The sequence below is a fragment of the Gadus macrocephalus genome, chromosome 6 (genome assembly GCF_031168955.1).
Source record: "Gadus macrocephalus chromosome 6, ASM3116895v1".
In the NCBI taxonomy this organism is placed as follows: domain Eukaryota; kingdom Metazoa; phylum Chordata; class Actinopteri; order Gadiformes; family Gadidae; genus Gadus; species Gadus macrocephalus.
This window is the reverse complement of record NC_082387.1, coordinates 15,899,126-15,918,727: the sequence shown is the minus strand read 5'-3', so window position 1 is coordinate 15,918,727 and position 19,602 is coordinate 15,899,126.

Genomic DNA, 19,602 nt, shown 5'->3' with positions numbered 1-19,602 from the left:
TGCTCATACATATTCTTTGCTTCCCTAAAAAATGCACCAAATAATTAATGTGAATGCTGCATCAGCATTCACGCTCTAGATATTCAGATCTTTATTATTATTATTATTCCGCCCCTTTTTTGGTCAGTCCTGCAAGGGTCTTATTTCGCAAACCCGCACCCGCCTGTCCTTTGCATATTTAAAACCGCTTCTGACTCGTCTTCCGAAACTAGCACGATTTACATTCCGCAGCCCGCTATAAATTGATACCGACGCCCGACATGCACCCCAAGAAAAATAAGACGCATTAGATAGCCTACATATTTTCTTAACGTCAGGCTATCTAATGTCTAACCATACAAACACAAGTTTAACTTCAGTTGAAGTTGAAAAGGCACAGTCTGCATGATGAAAACTGAATTGGTTTTCGCTCACAATAAGTTATAGCCTAATAAGGTCAGCAAGCACAGATCCAACCATAATCCAGACAGGACTGCAACACAAATAATAGGCTATCGAGTTTCCGGTGAATCGATTCACCGGAAACTCGGTTGAGGAGTCGTTCGCGAATCAGCCTAGTTTCCGGTAGCGGTGAATCGCATCATGGAATGCACGCCATTGCACGGTTCTCAGCTGAGTCAGTCAGACTCAGTGCTACCGGAAACTCGACTGAACTGGGAGGAGTCGTTTGCGAATCGTTTGTTCGTTCAGCCTGGTTGCCGGTAGCGGTAAATCGCATCATGGAATGCACGCCATTGCACGGTTCTCAGCTGAGTCAGTCAGACTCAGTGGAGTTAGTGCTACGGGAAACTCGTTCGTTCGTTCAGTCGAGTTTCCGGTGAATGGAATGGTTTAACGAGACGAATGAACGAACGAGAGAAACAAACCGGTTCGGTTCGTTCGTCCTAAAGACTCTTTCATTCGAACCGGTTCGCGAACGAACGAGCCAACACTACTGCCCACCGCCCCCTGGTGGCTAGGACAGCGGTTAAGCTGCCGAAGTTCTCCGGGTTAACGCAGCTGGAGCCATACCTGGCCCAGTTCCGGCTTGCAGAGTGGCACAACGGCTCGGGTGCCGAGGAGGCCCCCCACCTTGCTCTGGCGTTGGAGGGAACGGCAGCACGGGTGCTGCTCGACCTGCACCAAGCGGACCAGCGAGACCTTCAGGCCCTGATCAGAGCACGGGAGAGGCGGTTCGGTGAACGGGTCTTCTGCGACCAGAGCCGCTGCTGACGTCCAGCTCTTGACCCGACGCGGCTTCCCGGAATTCTCCCCGGCTGTACGGGAGGCCCTGGCACTCCACGCCTTCCTGCGGGGACTGATGCCGGACCCTCGATGCAGCTCTGGACCAGGCCGAACGGGCCGAGGTGGAGCTCTGCCGCCGTTGCGGTGGTGTATCCGTGGACGCGGCTGGGATAGCCCTCCTCCCGGCACAAAGAACGTGGGGGTCAAGTCCAGGCAGCGGAAGGGCGGGGTCCGGATGGCCACCCTTCCCGCCAGCGAGACGGCTGAGGCTTCCCATGCGGTGTGGGTGCACGACAGGGCTGAACTTGAGCCACGGCAGTGTCGGCAGCTGGGGCTGGTCGAGGACTGCGGGTGGACTGGGCTGCATGCCACCCATCCTCGTCCCAGCCGCCAGCGTGGCCGTCGGAGGACCAGGCGTCGGAGGATGGGGTGCCCGAACGGCGCTCCAGAGCCCCCCTACAGCGGAACCTGGTGGGGGCCCCGATGGAGGTGGTCCCTGACCACACCCCCAGGACTTCTGCGGCCTGTTGGGAGACGGCGTCCCAACCAGGGAGGGGGACATTGTGTGGGGTTTGTTTATCGCTATGGGTGGGTTAGCGTTGCTGCTGTGTATGTTAATTAATTACGTTAAGTGTGTTGATTGGTCATGTGTGTGCATTCAATAAAGGCAACTCTCGGGAGTCGTGCGGTGTAAGGGGCACGAGAGTTGTATAACTGCTGAACCTGGGCTCCCGTCTCGTCCTTCCCACGCTGCTCGCCACAATACGATTGGAATATCTTCTAAAGTCGTTCTTCGTCAGATTGGATCTAAATCTCATAAAGGAACGAGATTCTCATCCCTTCAACAGCTGGGAGCCAGTAGTGGTAGTTCCCCTTCTCAGCCAGGAGAAAGGGGTGTTTAGGTGAAACCAGTGATAGTTTCACTTCTCGGCCAATAGAGGGTGGTGTTTAGAATAAACCAGTGGTATTTCCCTTCTCGGCCAGCAGAGGGGGGTGTTAAGGGGAAACCAGTGGTATTTCCCTTCTCGGCCAGCAGAGGGGGGTGTTAAGGGGAAACCAGTGGTATTTCCCTTCTCGGTCAGCAGTGGGGGGAGTCTGCTGCTGCTGCTGGGACTGATAGCTAGGAGTCTGCTGCTACTGGCGCATTTTTTTTTACAGTCTATAGACGTTTTTACACTGCCAAATATGCCCGTCTTATCTACGCCTTATGCCCGGCATGGTCTGTGCGCTTACACTCCCCGAGGTAAATCGCCGGCTTGAGTTAGCATTCCAATTTACCCTCCCGGACCCTACAAACATTTGCGGCTTCATTCCGATGTAAATGTGATTAGATGGCTCCGCGGTTCAAGGGGCGGGACTTGGGTAGAGTGTTGCTGCGTTGTCTAGACAGAGACAACTCAGAGATATCAACATGAGTGGTTCTAGCTGGTGAGATAGTGAAATCCGCGAGCTGCTGATCATCAATAAAGAATATGGTAGCGTTTTTGCACTTGCACATACAGTAGTTAATCGCGTTTTTAGCCTACAATTTAGATGTATACTCATTCTTGCATGCGAGTCTCATAAAAATATTAAAACATTTGTTGCATGCAAATTATTCGTAGGAGGTCAAGAAAGCCCGCTCCACGACGACGGGCGATTTTATCCCCTCGGTTTTACACAGGCAAGGCAGTGTAATTGCCGTGCGTGCCAAGCCGCGACCGAACCGGCTTGGCAGTGTGAAAAGGCCTCATGATTAGGCAGTTTGTTTTTTATTTTATTGTTTGCCATCTCATCCATTCGCGGGCGCTCTAATCAATTGAATAAGATATCCTCTTTCGAAAATGGATAATGCACAGAACAGCTATCCTGAGCGGTAAATTGCGACCCCAAGTCATCCCCGCTGACGGCAACGCTGGATTGGTGGAGAGACACGGGCTGCAACAAATACCCGCTTCTCTCGACATTGACGCCCAAATACCTGTGTGTGCCAGACCCGTCTTTGCGCTCCGAACGTGTTCTCCACCGCAGGTAACATCGTGAATAAAAAGAGAGCCCCACTTGATCCAGATCAAATTAATACACTGGTGTTTCTAGCAAACAACATTAAGAAATGAATTTCTTGCAGATATGCTATGGAAATAAGCCTATCTGCAAGCCCAAACAATGACGTTGTCATGTCATTGTTTTCGCTGTGCAGTTCCGATTCCGTCTAATTTTGTGATATTCATAGTGGCACTATATATTGATTAAGTTGATGTTGATGTTTCAAACAGAGATTTATTTTCAGACAGGATATGGTCTAAGTCCTGTTAATGTCTCCTACCGTAATACATTTGTAGGCATTTTTACACTGCCAAGCTGGTTCGGTCGCGGCTTGGCACGCCTAGCTTGCCTGTGTAAAACCGAGGGGGGAAATCCCCCGTCATCACGGAGCGGACTTTCTTGGTTCACTGGAAATGGCTTTTATAATTTGCATACTGAGAATGTTTTTATTTTTTCATGATTCAAGAGACTCGCATGCAAGAATGAGTATACATCTGAGTGTAGGCTACAAATGCAATTAACTAAAACGTCTTTCTTGTAGAACGCATCATCTTTCTCCGTCTTCGTTTAATGCGACTGCATCACCTTCTCTCAAATGATCTGCAGCTCGCGGATTTCACTGTCGCTCCAGTTAGAACTACTCATGTTGATATCACTGCATTGTCTCTATTGTAGAGACAACGCAGCAACACCTCTACCCAAGTCCCGCACCTGGAACCGTTGAGTCGTATAATCGCAGAATGAAGCCGCCAATGTATGTAGGGTCCGGGAGGGTAAATTGGGGTGCTAGCTCATCAGGCAATTTACCTCGGGCAGTGTAAACACGCGGACCATTCCGGGAAAAAGGCGTACATAAGACGGGCAAATTTGGCAGTGGTGTAAAAACTTTTTGTGATTGAATCTCCGTTACGTGTTGTTGTTCTTTTTTGGGCTCGTAGATATTCGAATATATTCTAATACATTGCTTGATTTTCGATATCCGTTCGAACTTGATCTTTCTCAAAAGTGACAGCCCTAGTCATAGATTCCCAGACCCCTTCAAGCCCCAACCCACGCTCACAAGCATAACAAGTGGTTCTGCCGGGGCTTGACAGGGGGAGCTATATGTGACCATAAGTCCCAGCACCCATGGCCAGGGATCGGGGTATTCCAGTCAGCCGCCGGGCTCATTGGTGGAGCGAAAAAGGTCTCTGTTCGGGCCGTCGTGGGCCCCATCATCACTGACCCACTCCACCAAAATTTAACACGGCAGAGCCGTCCTCCCATTTCCTCTGGTAGGCCTACTTACAATTACAAATATAACCGCAAGCGGTGATTAACGGGGTCCGAGCAAAATTAAAAGTCAAGGACACACTAATGGAAGAAATATGAATGTAACATAATTGTCATATTTAAGGAAAGATGTTCCACTTATAAACCTGGGGCCCTATTCACAAAGCATTTTATCTTACCGCTAGGAGTGCTCCTAACTCGCGCTAAAACATTTTACGTAGGAGTTTTTTCTTAAAAGTTATTCACAAAGCCGCCGAGACCTACTCTTACTAAGGATAAATCACAAAGAGTGAACTAAGAGTGACGCGCCGTTGCTATGGATTACGTCAATTCTCGTGCACGAGTTTAGAAGCTGTCAGTTCGGTGATTGGTTGTTCAGACGAGCCCACTGAATCACCGAAAAACAAGGAAATAGCCTAGGCTAGAAATGAATTCCTATTAAGTAGTTATAGTGCAGTTAGCAGAATACACGCATGATGACAATTTTGTGCAGACCACGATAATGACGTTGTAGCCTGCACGTTCAAGAGAGAGAGAAAGCAAACAATAAAAATACGTACAATTTAAAAGAAAATAAATGTTATGAACTACACAAGTGTTGACTGATTTGTGCCAAGGTGTTTACCTAAAATGTGTTTTCAAAGTGATCCCTAAATGCCGGCCAAATTCATTGTCATGTTGATCGCCATCATCATCATCATCATCATCATCATCGTCTGGCTGTGGAATGTTCCTCCGCTTGCAGAGGTTGTGTAGAATGGGGTGAGGCGTATTTCGCCGTGGAGGACATGAACCGACGTTTCATCTGCCCAATTCCTCTCTCCACAACATTTCGTGTATGTTTGTGTGCTCTAGCATATATGGAAGAAATCAGTAAACAATAATAAATATGGATTCAACAAATAAAAGGCGTCAAAGAGCCAATACGATGTGTTTTACACGTAGGACTAAGCGTAATATGCGTAATCACTTACATGTTATACTTTAACTTTGCTCCCGGTTGTGGATTGAGGTAGGGTGTCCAGAGCCACGTCTTGCATGGATAGTCACTGTCTCCCAGCAAGTGACACCCAACTGGTACATCTCAAAAAGCTGCCTCAGACCGCTCTCCATTAAAATGCGCGAATCATGGGTAGCTGAAGATCCAGGCCACTTTGCAACAACATCCAGGCTATGTTAAAATTTGCATCAAAAACAACCTGCGTGTTGATGGAATGCACTTTCTTCCTATTGACGAACACGTCCTCGTCTTTTGATGGCGCAATTATTTTTATGTGCGTCCCGTCAATAGCACCGACCACACCGGGCATACCTGCAATTGCCATGAAGTTGGCTTGATCCTGTGTAATTGTTGAATGTCCAAAGGAAAGTTTATGGCACGGCTGACTGATGGTTGCGATATTTTTAAATCGTCGGCATTGCAAAGTTGCATTGCACCTGTTGCTAAATAACGTATGGCCAAACATTTTATTTCGGGACTAATCAGATTATTCCTGTTAGTCGGGGATGTGATTGCATTGCGATTAACTCCACAACAAGTTTAATACCCTAACATTTCGTCTCGCAGGCATTTACGATTCTTTGTGAATAGGTCTTACTGAGTTAGGAGTCCTCTTGAGGACTTTTAAGCTCTCCTAGACTTAGGTGCTACTTTTAGGCCTAAAATACTTTGTGAATTGCTCTTAGTGAAAAAAGTTAGGAGTCCTAAATTTAAGAGTGACACGCCCATTATTTTTAGGAGTTACTCCTAAATTCGCCAGTTAGGACCTACTTTTAGCCCTAAAATCCTTTGTGAATACGGCCCCTGAACAGCAGCCTCATTCACATGGTCAAAATGTCTATTGATAAGCACACAACATCCAGAAAACTCAAAGCACACATTTCTCAAGTGAATTAAGGGCTTTCTTCAAAGCATATACCTGAAAAATCTTTGAAATTCTCAGGAAATTAAACATTTGTAGTCAAGAACACTGACGGAAGAAATATAAATATGACGGTTAATTATGAAGGAAAAATGGTTAACAGAGTTGTTCCCCTTAATGCCATAGGCCTACTGTGTCTTGGCAGACCGATTCTTGGAAACTGACGAGCCGTAATGTTGATTGCCTGATGAATTTCAGGTGCTGTTCAATGTTTCTTAAGAGTGGCAATGATGACAGAATGTCATGTTCAGCTTGTTCATAATGCTCTAATCAGGATTCGAACCCTCGAAGTTTATGGGTAGAGGGGGTTATTGATAACCATACCTGAAAATGTCAAGAGTTTTCGACTCACGGTGTAGGCTGTAGTATGACTTTTACAGAATTTGAGAAAAAAAAAACGTTACAGAAACAATAGGGTCCGAGCAGCAAAGCTGCTCGGACCCCTAATTAGGGCATTTAGCAGACGCTTTTATCCAAAGCGACTTACATCGGTTAATACACACATTGACACATCGACGGAAGAGGCAAGGCGACAGCCAGCTCGTCAGGAGCAGTTAGGGTTAAGCAGGGGTTGATACTAAGGTTTCATAAGCACTTGCCCATCGGGCAAGTACAGGTCATGTTCAACTTGCCTGAATGTGATGTTCACTTGCCCAAATTAAAATCAGAATCGTGAATGGGCCTCTTTTTGCCAGGCACCTGGCCTGAGTTTTGGGGGGCTCAAAAAAACTCATCCTAGCTCAGACTGAAGCTGAATGTTAGCTTCCACACATGTTGTGTTTAAAAAATAACAAACTTCTCTATGTTTACTTATTTATCGAACGATCCCATCGTGCCATGAAGTGATTTCAGTCTAACGTTGACACCTATTAAATCGCCCAGTTATATGTAGACATGCATGATTTTTTGCAAATGTACATAACTAAATGTCCAAGGTTGTAGCAAAGATATGTCTTTTTTAACTGTCACGTTTCTTGTAGGTCTAACTGAATAATCACAATCACGTTTCTAGTAGTGTTAGTCAGGATACTGGATTTTCTAACTTCGATACTATACCTGGAAAAATATCGATATTCTATACCATTTTTTTTTATGAAAAGCTTTTTTACTGAAAAGAACGTACCCAAAGTAAATAGAGTATATCTCCACAACTGCAAGGGCGAAAATGTCATCTTGGTGCAAAAAGATTTAGCCCTGGCTCAGCCGCGGATAATTAGCTGCTTTTGCATACCTAATAACCGCGGCTATTAGGTATGTAAAAAGAGCCCCTCCCTCTTTTTTGCTTGACCACTAAGTTTGAAAGCTTTCTAACCAATCAGTGAAGAGAAATGCAAGACTAAAGTAATGCATTGTTGAGAGCTGCAGTGCTTGCCATGTTACGCCGTAACATAAAGCTGTGGTGTTGTCTTTAATAGTTTCACTACAATGTAATGACCACTACTAGCTAGTGGAAAATGCATTTGTGACTAGTACAGTGTTATATTTATATATGTTAGGCTATATATTGAGATGGCAGTGTGCGAAATAGCCGTCAATATTCGGGGGTGTCCTTATCCCCCGATTTTTGGGCAATACCGATCTAAATGTTTTCAATATGCAGTAGGCCATAACATCACAATATTTCATGGATGCAAGTCAAGACAATCGGCCTATATCTATAGCCTACATGATAATACAGATGGAGAGTGGCAGATTATCCAGTAGTAGTGGCTTAAGTCGCCCACCTGGGGGAGCTACACACAAAGAGGTCTTTTGCGTGTGAAATCTTTCCTCATTTTGTACCAATTTTTCATCCAAACGAAGGGTGACCATGTGAAGAACATCATATCAATTGACAGACTGTAAATGTAATTTAAACATTTAAGCACCATTTACTCCGATTAAATTTAAATTTTCATAAAAATGACATTAATTGGAAATCTTGCACTCAAGGGTGAAATGTGAAACTACCGAAATTGCGTTTGCTCTTTGAGTCCATTGTTTTGAGAAGGACTTCTTAGATTTTTGGTAAGGTAGGCCTGGCAAATTATACTAAGGCCACACTTGGTGAAGTAAATTTAAAAGGCAAGCAACACCAAGTGCACACCAAGGCAAAGGTTAATCATAAGTGTAGACGCAGTAAAACAATATAAATGATAAACCTGGGATGAACATAAACCCTGAATTCATTATAATTCAGTGGCTTTCTAACAGTCCCAAAATTCTACTCCACAAACAAACACACACACACACACACACACACACACACACACACACACACACACACACACACACACACACACACACACACACACACACACACACACACACACACACACACACACAAACAAAAACGAGCATCGGTTCCTTCCATAATCTGCTATTAATGGACCCAATCACAGCCTCTATGAATAATCAACGGCCAGCGGACTGCAACCGCCTCGCCGAGACCTTGAGTGAATCAGAATCTTCCTAATAAGACACGCACACACCTTGAGGCCCTAATAAGATCTAATACACTGTGGCCGGAGAACATGTCACATGGGCTGTTGGCTGCTGAATGTTAAAGACAAACATGGTGTGTGTGTGTGTGTGTGTGTGTGTGTGTGTGTGTGTGTGTGTGTGTGTGTGTGCGTGCGTGCGTGCGTGAGAGTGTGTGCATGCATGTCTCTTTGTAGTGTCTATACAATATTCCGTTGGCCTATGAATCTGCATGGATGTGATGTGAGTGTGTGTTGGCCTATGTTTGTGTGTGTATGCATGTATGTATGTGGGTCTTTGTTATGTGATGTTTCTGTGTCATGTGTTTATATGTATGTGTGTATGTTAAGTGATGTTTCTGTATTTCATGTATGTGTGTATGTTAAGTGATGTTTCTATATGTCATGTATGTGTATGTGTGTTTACTGATGTTTCTGTATGTCATGTGTGTGTATGTGTGTGTGTGTGTGTGTATGTTTAGTGATGTTTCTGTACGTCATGTATGTGTATGTGTGTGTGTTTACTGATGTTTCTGTATGTCATGTGTGTGTATGTTAGGGTCAGAGGGGTACCCTGACTGGCCTGGTCTTCTCTCCGGACACTGCGATAACACCGGCCTCCACCACAGACAACTGTGTGGAAACCATTGATTGGGCTAATAGAAGCCTCTTAACCAGCTGGTCATGGCTGTTTAGAAATGTTCATTAGGTTGCCAAGCAAATTAGAAAGGTGCAATAGTTGACTCCGGGAAAAGATGGAGAGAAAAAACAACTGTGCTTGCGGACAGACAGACAGCCAGACAGACATTTAAAAGAGATTGAGAGCACTTCCACAGCCGACGTGAAGACCTAGTGTTAAAAGCCAGTGATGCAATTATATTCATTTGGCCTTGAATAAACTTGTGTTGCTAATTGGGCCCCATAAAGGTCTATGAATGTTATTTCAGGGCGCTAAAAGGTTGGATAAACAGAGGCTGATATTATGGGTTGTTAATGCCGCAACATCTGGTGCCATTCTGACAGCGGTCTAAATGGGCTGGAGAAATAATGCGCTCATAATGGAGCCTGGCCACCCAAAATGATGGGCCGCCATGTCCAGCAAAGTGATGCTTGAAATTGTAAAAAAGAAAAAGGGAAAAACATTATATAAATAAGCTCTTAAAGGTATATAATGTATATGCTATTCATGGGCTGGTCGCCCTGCCTGCTGTTGATCATTGTTGTGGAAAGATTGCCCCTGAACGCTATCAACATAAATAAATTGGCCTTCAACATTAGTGCTACTTTTTCCCTGTAATGACATATACAATACAATGTCATTCCAATGCCATGGGCTGAGATATAAAGAAGTCTATGTGATAGGTGAGAATTTGTTAGTGTGTGTGTGTGTGTGTGTGTGTGTGTGTGTGTGTGTGTGTGTGTGTGTGTGTGTGTGTGTGTGTGTGTGTGTGTCAGTGTGTGTGTGTGTGTGTGTGTGTGTGTGTGTGTGTGTGTGTGTGTGTGTGTGTGTGTGTGTGTGTGTGTGTGTGTGTGTGTGTGTGTGTGTTTGTGATTGCCTCGACTAGTCAGAGCGCATTATACACCACACAGGGAAACAACCCACTGTCGCAGGAAAAGCGATTGATTCTCCATTTCCATATTAATGAGCAGATTTGTTAAGAGGCTGCAGGAGAGGAGAGAAAATAACAGGGTCTTCATAGGGCACGACATTTATAAATAAAGCTGATGCAGAGAAAAATGGAAATTAAACCTTTTAGTTTAATAAATTTGAGGCGTCCGCGGCAAAGCGAGCGATTTGCATTTCCATTTGTGGCCAAATAATGAGAGTGTGGCTCCTCTGTGATGAGGCTGGTGATGCCGCTGTTGGCTCTCAAACAGCCAGGCAATCACCCTGCCAAGCGACACCCCCGTCCATGTCATTACCTCAGTCCTGTTACTGCTGGGGCTGTTCGCTCCAGCCCTATTCCCAACGCCAGACATTCATTTACGGTCTGTGTTTTTTTCGTTAGTTATATATTTTTTCTATTTTGAGAGATGTTTATAGTATATATTGCGGCATGAGGCAAGGTGTTTTTATATTTTGTATGTTTTTTCTCCTTCTGTGCACTGCTTAGCACATACTCCTTTCGTTTCCAATGCATTCAAAGTGAATGCATGTGTACGCTTTTTTAAAGTCTTGTTTCTGTTCGTCCGACACAGTTTGAAAGGATGGGAGGGCTCTCTCTCTTCAAGGCGTTTGAGCTTGATTTGCCCCCCTCTGCCTGTGTCTGTCTCCCTGTCTCCCTGTCTGTCTGTAATTCTGACACACACACACACACACACACACACACACACACACACACACACACACACACACACACACACACACACACACACACACACACACACACACACACACACACACACACACACAAACAAATACAAAACACACAAATAAAAAACACAAACATGTGTGGAGACTTAAACGTACAGGCAAATAAAAAATAAATAGAAAACATGTGCGGACACACGCACACACATACACACACCTGCACACACACGCACACACACGCACACACAAGCGCAAGGCATCACTGATTGAATTTATTGGGGAATAGATGTTGACTAGAGCACTCCAAGCAGCGAGATTGTTGTTGTTCCCAGATTGACAGACAGACTCAGAGCCGCTGATTGAAAGTGCCTTTTAGCTTGCTCTCACTGTATGTCTGATTTGACCAAATGGAAGGGGAGTTCAGTCTTTTCCCAAGATACAGACATATGGCCCTGTGTTTATGTAAGCCTGTGTTTCTATGTATTTATAGTCTTCTGTAGGTGTGTTTTTTTATTGTATTTAAGAGTGTAGGTGTTTTAGATGTGTTTGCATTTTTGAGCTGCCCCCCTTTTGTGTGTGTGTGTATATGCACGCGTGTGTGTGCACGTGTATGCGTGTGCACGTGCGTGTGTGTATGCGCTTGGTACACGCTTGGTACTAAGTGTGCACCACAGGACACAATAATCTAGTGGATGCTCTTCTATACGCTGCATAAAAAGTACTCCTTTCAGGTATTAATTGAATAATGCAAGCTCTCTTCCCCCCCCCCCCCCCCCCCCCGCCTTCAAGTGGGCCACTTTCTGAAGGCCCCCGCTTTCCTCCCGGCCGTGAAGTGACTAGATTTATCTTTGTTGTTCCAGCCTAGGGATGCCATTTGTTCCAAATGTTTGACACAAACATGCAAAAAGGCCAGGCCGGTGCGCTCATAAAATAAGCCACTACATTGTTGCTTTACAGCCCAAAGGGGTCTCTCAGTGGCATCGCTGCCTATCAAATAATGTGAATCTCTTTCTGAACCAATGGCGTGTTAAAGGGCTTTCTTCTAGCCAATGATGTGATGAAAAGGAGCTATTGCTGCCATAAAGAAAGAAAGAAGTGAGCTCGGAGATGAAAATGGAAGAGACAGCCGATCGGGAGGAAACGATAAAAAAAATAGGAATTTAAGACGATTTTAAATGTAACACTTACTTTAATTATTGAGAGAAGGTTCTTAGCCCAGTGGTTAAATTTGTAACCTTTCATTAGGTGTCATGTCTGTTCTAAAGCTATAGAGGCACCTTCATTCCAAGATAAAGTCCATAAACCACTGAAGTTGAAGATGATTTCTTGCCTAGTTCACTTCTGCCTCTTAGTAGGGATTGACTTAGTAGGGATTTGTTTGATGACCTTCTCAAACTAATAACAATAAAGCATCAGCTACTGCAAACATTTGATTTGGCTATTTTTTTCCAAAAAAGTAAATGGGAAATTATAGCAAGGACTGGAAATTCTGCAACAAATGGATGAAATAGACATGTGATAATAGCAAATAGCCAAATTGATAACACCTTCAATGTCATTCAATTCATAGCCAGTCAAAGGCAAGTTAATTGGAGAACAAATGTCATTGATGCTATGAGGCGTGTGTGCATGTTTGTGCACACCAACTTGTGTGTGTGTGTGTGTGTGTGTGTGTGTGTGTGTGTGTGTGTGTGTGTGTGTGTGTGTGTGTGTGTGTGTGTGTGTGTGTGTGTGTGTGTGTGTGTGTGTGTGTGTGTGTGTGGTTAGAATGGTTGCTGTATGCACATGGTTCGATCTGCTGTTTTAGCAGCTCTCTAATGTTCAGCAGGGTTATGCATGCCTCACCCTCCGCCATCTGTTTATATTATCCCAGTGAATATGTTTGTCTAAGGATATCAATAATCATAAAAAAGTCCATGCCTCTTCACCTCTCTCTCTGTCTGTCTCTCTCTCTCTCTCTCTCTCTCTCTCTCTCTCTCTCTCTCTCTCTCTCCGTCTCTCTCTCTCTCTCCGTCTCTCTCTCTCTCTCTCTCTCTCTCTCTCTCTCTCTCTCTCTCTCTCTCTCTCTCTCTCTCTCTCTCTCTCCCTCCCTCTCTCTCTCCGTCTCTCTCTCTGTCTCTCTCTCTCTGTCTCTCTCATGTGCAGTTTGCCCATATTGGCCAAATATCTATCAACACGTATATAAAGTAAATGTTAGCATGGCCAATTTGAGTGAAGTTGTACAAGCGCACACACACAGACTTTTGCCCACAATCACATGCACATACCCACGCACATTCACAAATGCAAACACACACACACACACACACACACACACACACACACACACACACACACACACACACACACACACACACACACACACACACACACACACACACACACACACAAACTATGGGGTGGTTTATGCCTTGACTGAGTGTGTGCCCTCCTATTACAGACAGTAATTACCGCCAGTCACCCTTTGTGTCCATAACAAGCCAGCATAATGCCCTAATCAGGCCTGGATTAATCCAACCCTCTCCCTAATCACTCTAAAAGTGATTTATATTGTTTTTCCTGTTCGGAACAAATGAAATCTGTAGCCTAAATTAATACTGGCTTTTCATCACTGGGAACTTAAAAAGCTAGTAAGCGTCACATTCCTGTCACCGTGGCTGCATCCCGCGCAGATCCACCCAACGCACACGCACGCTCGTCGGCACGTGCACACACACACACGCGCACACGCACGCACGCATCCGTGCACCTGACTGATGGCTCCTGGCGATGTTGAAAATTTGGCACAGTTTGAACTGAAAACTTGAAGCATTGTTGCCTGAGAATAATTGTGTTGTGACTAATTTATATTGCATGTTCTACTTAACAGTTCCAATAGTCATGCAGCTGTATGCTCGACAGTCTATGTAATATTTCGAGGCTGAATTGATAGAGCTGAATTGGCAAGTTTGTCACATAGACCTGCCCATCCTTATGTCTTTATGCATTCACACAGTTTGGTATTTGTCCATTATCATGGACATGAAATTATTATTTTCTCATCTTCATCTGATATGAAACGGTCCATATCGTTGTGTTCCAATTTCCCAATTGTTTTAGCCACAACCTTGCAATCTCTTGTTGCCTGGCTCTCATTTATGATAGCACGTCTTCCACTTTGGCCACTGCCTCCTGCTTGCTTTCATTTCCATTGTTAAACAAATCAATTCGCAAGCAGACTCTCTTCCCACTGTTTTTCATTATGAGGAACGGAGGCCAGACACGACTGGTAACGGAATCCTGAAATCTGCTCTCCTCTTCTCAGACTGTGCTCTGAATACAAACCCACTGGCAACACGCACGCCTAACAAATGTAAATTGCGCGCCAATCTGGCGGTGCTGTGCGGGGCGCCTGGCTCAATATTAATTTCCTCTGCCCTGCTGTTTCTGAAACTTCTCAAGAAACAAACTCGAAGCCGAGAGACGCAGAGGGAGGCAAAATGGAGGGCTGGCGCAATCTTCTACACGTGCCTTCTTCTTCTCTTCTCTTCTCTCTCTTCTCTTCTCTTCCTCCCATTCACTCTCACATTTGGTCTTCCCTCCCTTCCTTCCTTCCTTCAGTCCTTCCGTCCTTCCTCCTCCTCCTCCTACCTCTCCTCCTCAACCTCCCCGTGTTCTCTTCATGCTGGGTAATTCTCATCTTACACACTCTGTTGCTCGGGACGATGAATAATGCATGGTGTGTGAGAAATCCTCAATCTCATGCTTGGCTCCCAGCAAGCATTACAGACCTTGCATCTCTATTACTGAGATGAATGGGTGAGCGGGAGAGAGAAGAATATTGCATAGGATGCGCTGTAGCCTCATTGTTTTGTTTTCGCATTAAAGCCCTAATCAGAGATGTTTTCCTGTGTGTAATAATTATTAAGCGGCTGTGTGTACCCGCAAGGGAAAGGAAAGGACAGATAAAAGCAGGGACGTAGGTATAGGGGATGCCATCTTGCTTAATGTTTAATGGTACAATTGAATATGACAAAAAGCTCACGCTGTACAAATGATCCAAGTTGTATCCAATAATGCTATTTAACCCACCATAGGAAATTATGCCTTATATCCTATGTCTTGTTTTTTATGTTGGAAGGAAATGCCTGAATCACCACGCCATACAGCGATAAGCCTTCGATATGGGAGACGAAGGAGGAGGGGAACTCGAGGTCTGTAGGAAGTCCATTTTGCTCAATCCCAAACTGTCGGCTCACCAATGACCATGCAGACCTCTCTGCGGACGCTGGGCAGAGGAAACCCATGTGCAAACCAAAGACTGAAGTGGCAGAAGCTATATGGTTTACGATCCAATACATTTCTTATGATTCATCTGTTTGATCAATGACAATGATCAAAATTGCACCGGATAGTAGACAACCTATCCCTGCCCGTTTGTCTCCATCTTTTTGATTGATTTCTTTTCTTGTTACTCCACAAAGGTAAAATGGAGGACACTGGTGTAGTTGCTGTTTTACCAAAAAAACATCTTAAGGTTAATACTAAAACAGCTATCGCGGCACATGTGTTTTAAGTGTTGCTCATGTTCATTACGTGTATCGTATGTGTGTATGTGTGAGCCGTGCTTTTATTTTGCAGCCCATGTTTTATGGAGTGTGTACATGCGATAAAAGCACTGAAGAGTTAAAGTGCTTTTCTACCACGCTTAAAGCCATGTGTCAGCACTAGAGCACTAAATCCACAGTTCCCTTGAACAATCCACCACCTCTTCCACCACCACCACCTTCTCCTCCTCCTCCTCCACCACCACCACCTCCTCCCTCTCGTCTCTGATAGTCTATCATTCCTCTCTGTTTCAGGTGGCTGGCCACTACGGCTGACAGAGCTCAGTCCTTGAGGAGATCATGTGTCTGTGGGAAGTACCAGAGAAGCAACTGATGTTTTTCAGCTTTCAGAAAACCAACTGCCCCTTCTACTGCCTCTCTATTTCTCCTACTCCTGCTCCTCCTCCTCCTCCTCCTCCTCCTCTTCCTCCTCCTTGTTCCCGTCTCTGCTCTACTTCTCCTCCGGACGTCTCTATGACAGCCGTCCGGGGGGCCGGGGCCGAGAGCAGTGTTTGACAGGCAGCACTGACCTGTGTTGGGGGTCACCTATCGCTGGGTTGTTCTGGGTGTGAACGACAAAGCATTTGAATGATGCTGCAATTCACCGAGACGCTGTTATCTGAAGCCACATACAGTGCATTGTTTTCTTCGATGCACGTCATCCTTGAGCAGGCAGAGGGGATGAACTGGGTCGGGACTCAGAACCTATGAACTGGGAGGAGGGTGGTGTCGTCCACAACCACGGCACTGAGGCTGGTCAGTTGCGCCTCATCAGCCTTTCCCCTTCTGACAGCCCTTACTGGGGATCATGCATGTTGTCCCTCAGGCAATCAGCCCACTGAACAGCCACTTACCCTGGCACCTTTAACTCTACACTTAGTGTAGGTTTTGTTAAAAATGTTGTGTGTGTGTGTGTGTGTGTGTGTGTGTGTGTGTGTGTGTGTGTGTGTGTGTGTGTGTGTGTGTGTGTGCGTATGTGTGTTTACTCTGCTGTGTATTGCTGTGTTTACCTCGTCAAACGTGGTCATTCCAAGTGGTCTACTGTACATCCTAAAACACAACACTATTGTACTCCACTTGGCTGTTCCAGAGTTTTAAGCAAATCTCCATTGAAATCAATATCACTCCATTGTACTCATTGGGTTCTACTTATATGTACTTGTACACATCATTTGCCAAATGACTAAATAGCCCGAAAGCCTTCCATGAATTCTTTAAGGAATATAGTGGCGCCTCTCTCCCTTTTCCCTGCACGTGTGGCTGGAGCCCAGATGAATCACACTAACGACCCGCGCCCTGTGCTGCAGCACAGCTCCCAAATTAATATCTAAGGAATGGAGATATACGGCAAATAGATGAGAATGGGAACCCAATATTCACTCTGTGCTGCAACACACACACACACACACACACACACACACACACACACACACACACACACACACACACACACACACACACACACACACACACACACAGGGCACGCCAGCGCCTCCACACATACATGCACGGGCACACACATATGAGCACACGCAGACCAGTGACAGGCAGGCTATTATCCCCTGGCCTGGGCTGCAGTAATTGGCTATCGCTTTTTACAAATGTGGCTCCGTCTGACTCGCATATCAGCCCCCAGTCTCATCAACCGTGTAGGGGTCACCGTGTCCGCGCGCACGTGGGTATGTGTGTGTGCGCGGTTGTGAGCATGCACATATATGTGTCTGAGTGAGTATGCCTTTGTGTGTGTGTGTGTGTGTGTGTGTGTGTGTGTGTGTGTGTGTGTGTGTGTGTGTGTGTGTGTGTGTGTGTGTGTGTGTGTGTGTGTGTGTGTGTGTGTGTGTGTGTGTGTTGGAGAGAGTGTGTGTATGCATGCCTGTGTGTGTGTGTGTGTGTGTGTGTGTGTGTGTGTGTGTGTGTGTGTGTGTGTGTGAGCGTGTGCGCATGCCTAGGTCAGTATGTACGTATGTGTGTGTGTGTGTGTGTGTGTGTGTGTGTGTGTGTGTGTGTGTGTGTGTGTGTGTGTGTGTATGTGCATGCGCACGTGTGCGATTGTGTGTGTGTGATTGTACGGGTCGGTGGTGTGTCCATCCCTCTCATGCCTCCGTCTCACACCCTCCTTCATGTCCACCATGCTAAAGGAGCCAGCGGATGCTCAGTGTCTGCCACGCAGAGCTCCTTCCTCAGCGTCGCCGGAGTATTTAGCCATTAGCCTGCTAATAGCATCAAGATCATCCTTACATCAGATCCCTAGATGATGACATATTAGCTTAGCTCTGGCCATTGTTAGATCGTCCGGGCCAGCCTTGGAGGTCAGGCCAATCTTGGAAATTTAGCACAGATATTGAATCGAGTTTAAATTAAATGTACAAATTTAATGTTTCAACTTCGACGGTTTTTGAAGTTTTAATACTGATTCATTGAGATTTTGTAATGCTTTTCACCTTGACGATAGGTATGCGTTGTCCTGTCCGCCGCTCCGTTTGTCCGTCTGTCCGTCGTTCCTTAAATATATCTGGCTGATCACAGAGCCCTCCATTTTGTTCTGAGGGATGCGTCTAAGCCAACGCAAAGACCCACCAGGGTTAGCTCTTAGGGTTCACCTATAGATTTCCCGCCGCGCTCTCTCTTATTTACCAACACTAACACTTGTGGTTAAGTAGCAAAAGCTGGAGCAATCCCTCCCTGAATGACCCGTTCACCAGCCCGCTGTAGGATCCGGCCTGAACGGGGATCTGAACCTAATACCGGCTGAGCCTCCTTCAATCTCACCCAAGCCTGCACTCAGGCACACACGTCCGTGCCTGACTTTATGTGTTTGTTGATCTAATATACATTTTTGGGACAGTGGTTTCGTATAAGAGGTCAAAGATGACGGACAAATTTTAGAGACAATTTTTTTTTTCTTTTTGAATAACGTTACCCGGCAACAGATTCTGCATGGTTGTATTAACACACGTTATCTGTGAGCGACACCTAATAACAGAGATTAAGACATTTATAACGGTAATAAATGCTCCCTGATGAAATGCTACTCATATGCCAATTGCTCACAATCGTTGTATTTATCCATTTATCCCCCTGTTGTTATCAGCTAACTAAAGGCATACGCTTACATAAGGGCATTATGCACATGAGTGATTGAAACCTTTGTAATTGCACACTAAATACGATGTCAACTCTGTGTGTCGTGGCTCAATTACTTTACCACTAGAAGGGGCTGTGGAGCTGGAATTAGGGCCATAATTGGGTTGATTTAAACCTTTATTCGAGGAGGCAACTGCTTGCCTATCATACTTTTGCACCTTGTTAATCCTTAACCAATGAATTAACCCTCATTACAACTGTTGGAATATAGATGAACCTGCTATCACTCCCTTTCTCTCCCTCACTCTCACCCTCTCTTTTCCATTGCTCTTTTGCTCCCTGTCTCCCCCCGCCGCCCCTCCCTCCCCTCTCTTATATCCCATCCCACTCCCGGTGATGGGGACGTCGGGGGTCAGTGATTCCGTCCTGTGTCCCCTATCATGGCTGCCTTTGCATCCCGATTATTCTGACCTCAGATCAGACCCATCAACCGGCCGCTAAACCACTTTAAACCCTGACCCGGCCCGCCGGCCAGATGCTCCCATTCAGGTCTGTCCGGCCGGTCCCGCTGTCTGTTTGCGCAACACAACACAACACAACACAACACAACACAACACAACACAACACAATACAACACAACACAACAAAGAGCGGGGGGATCTCCACAAGTATTACACGCATGGGGAAGAATGAACGGTGAGCGACTCTCGCTTCTATGG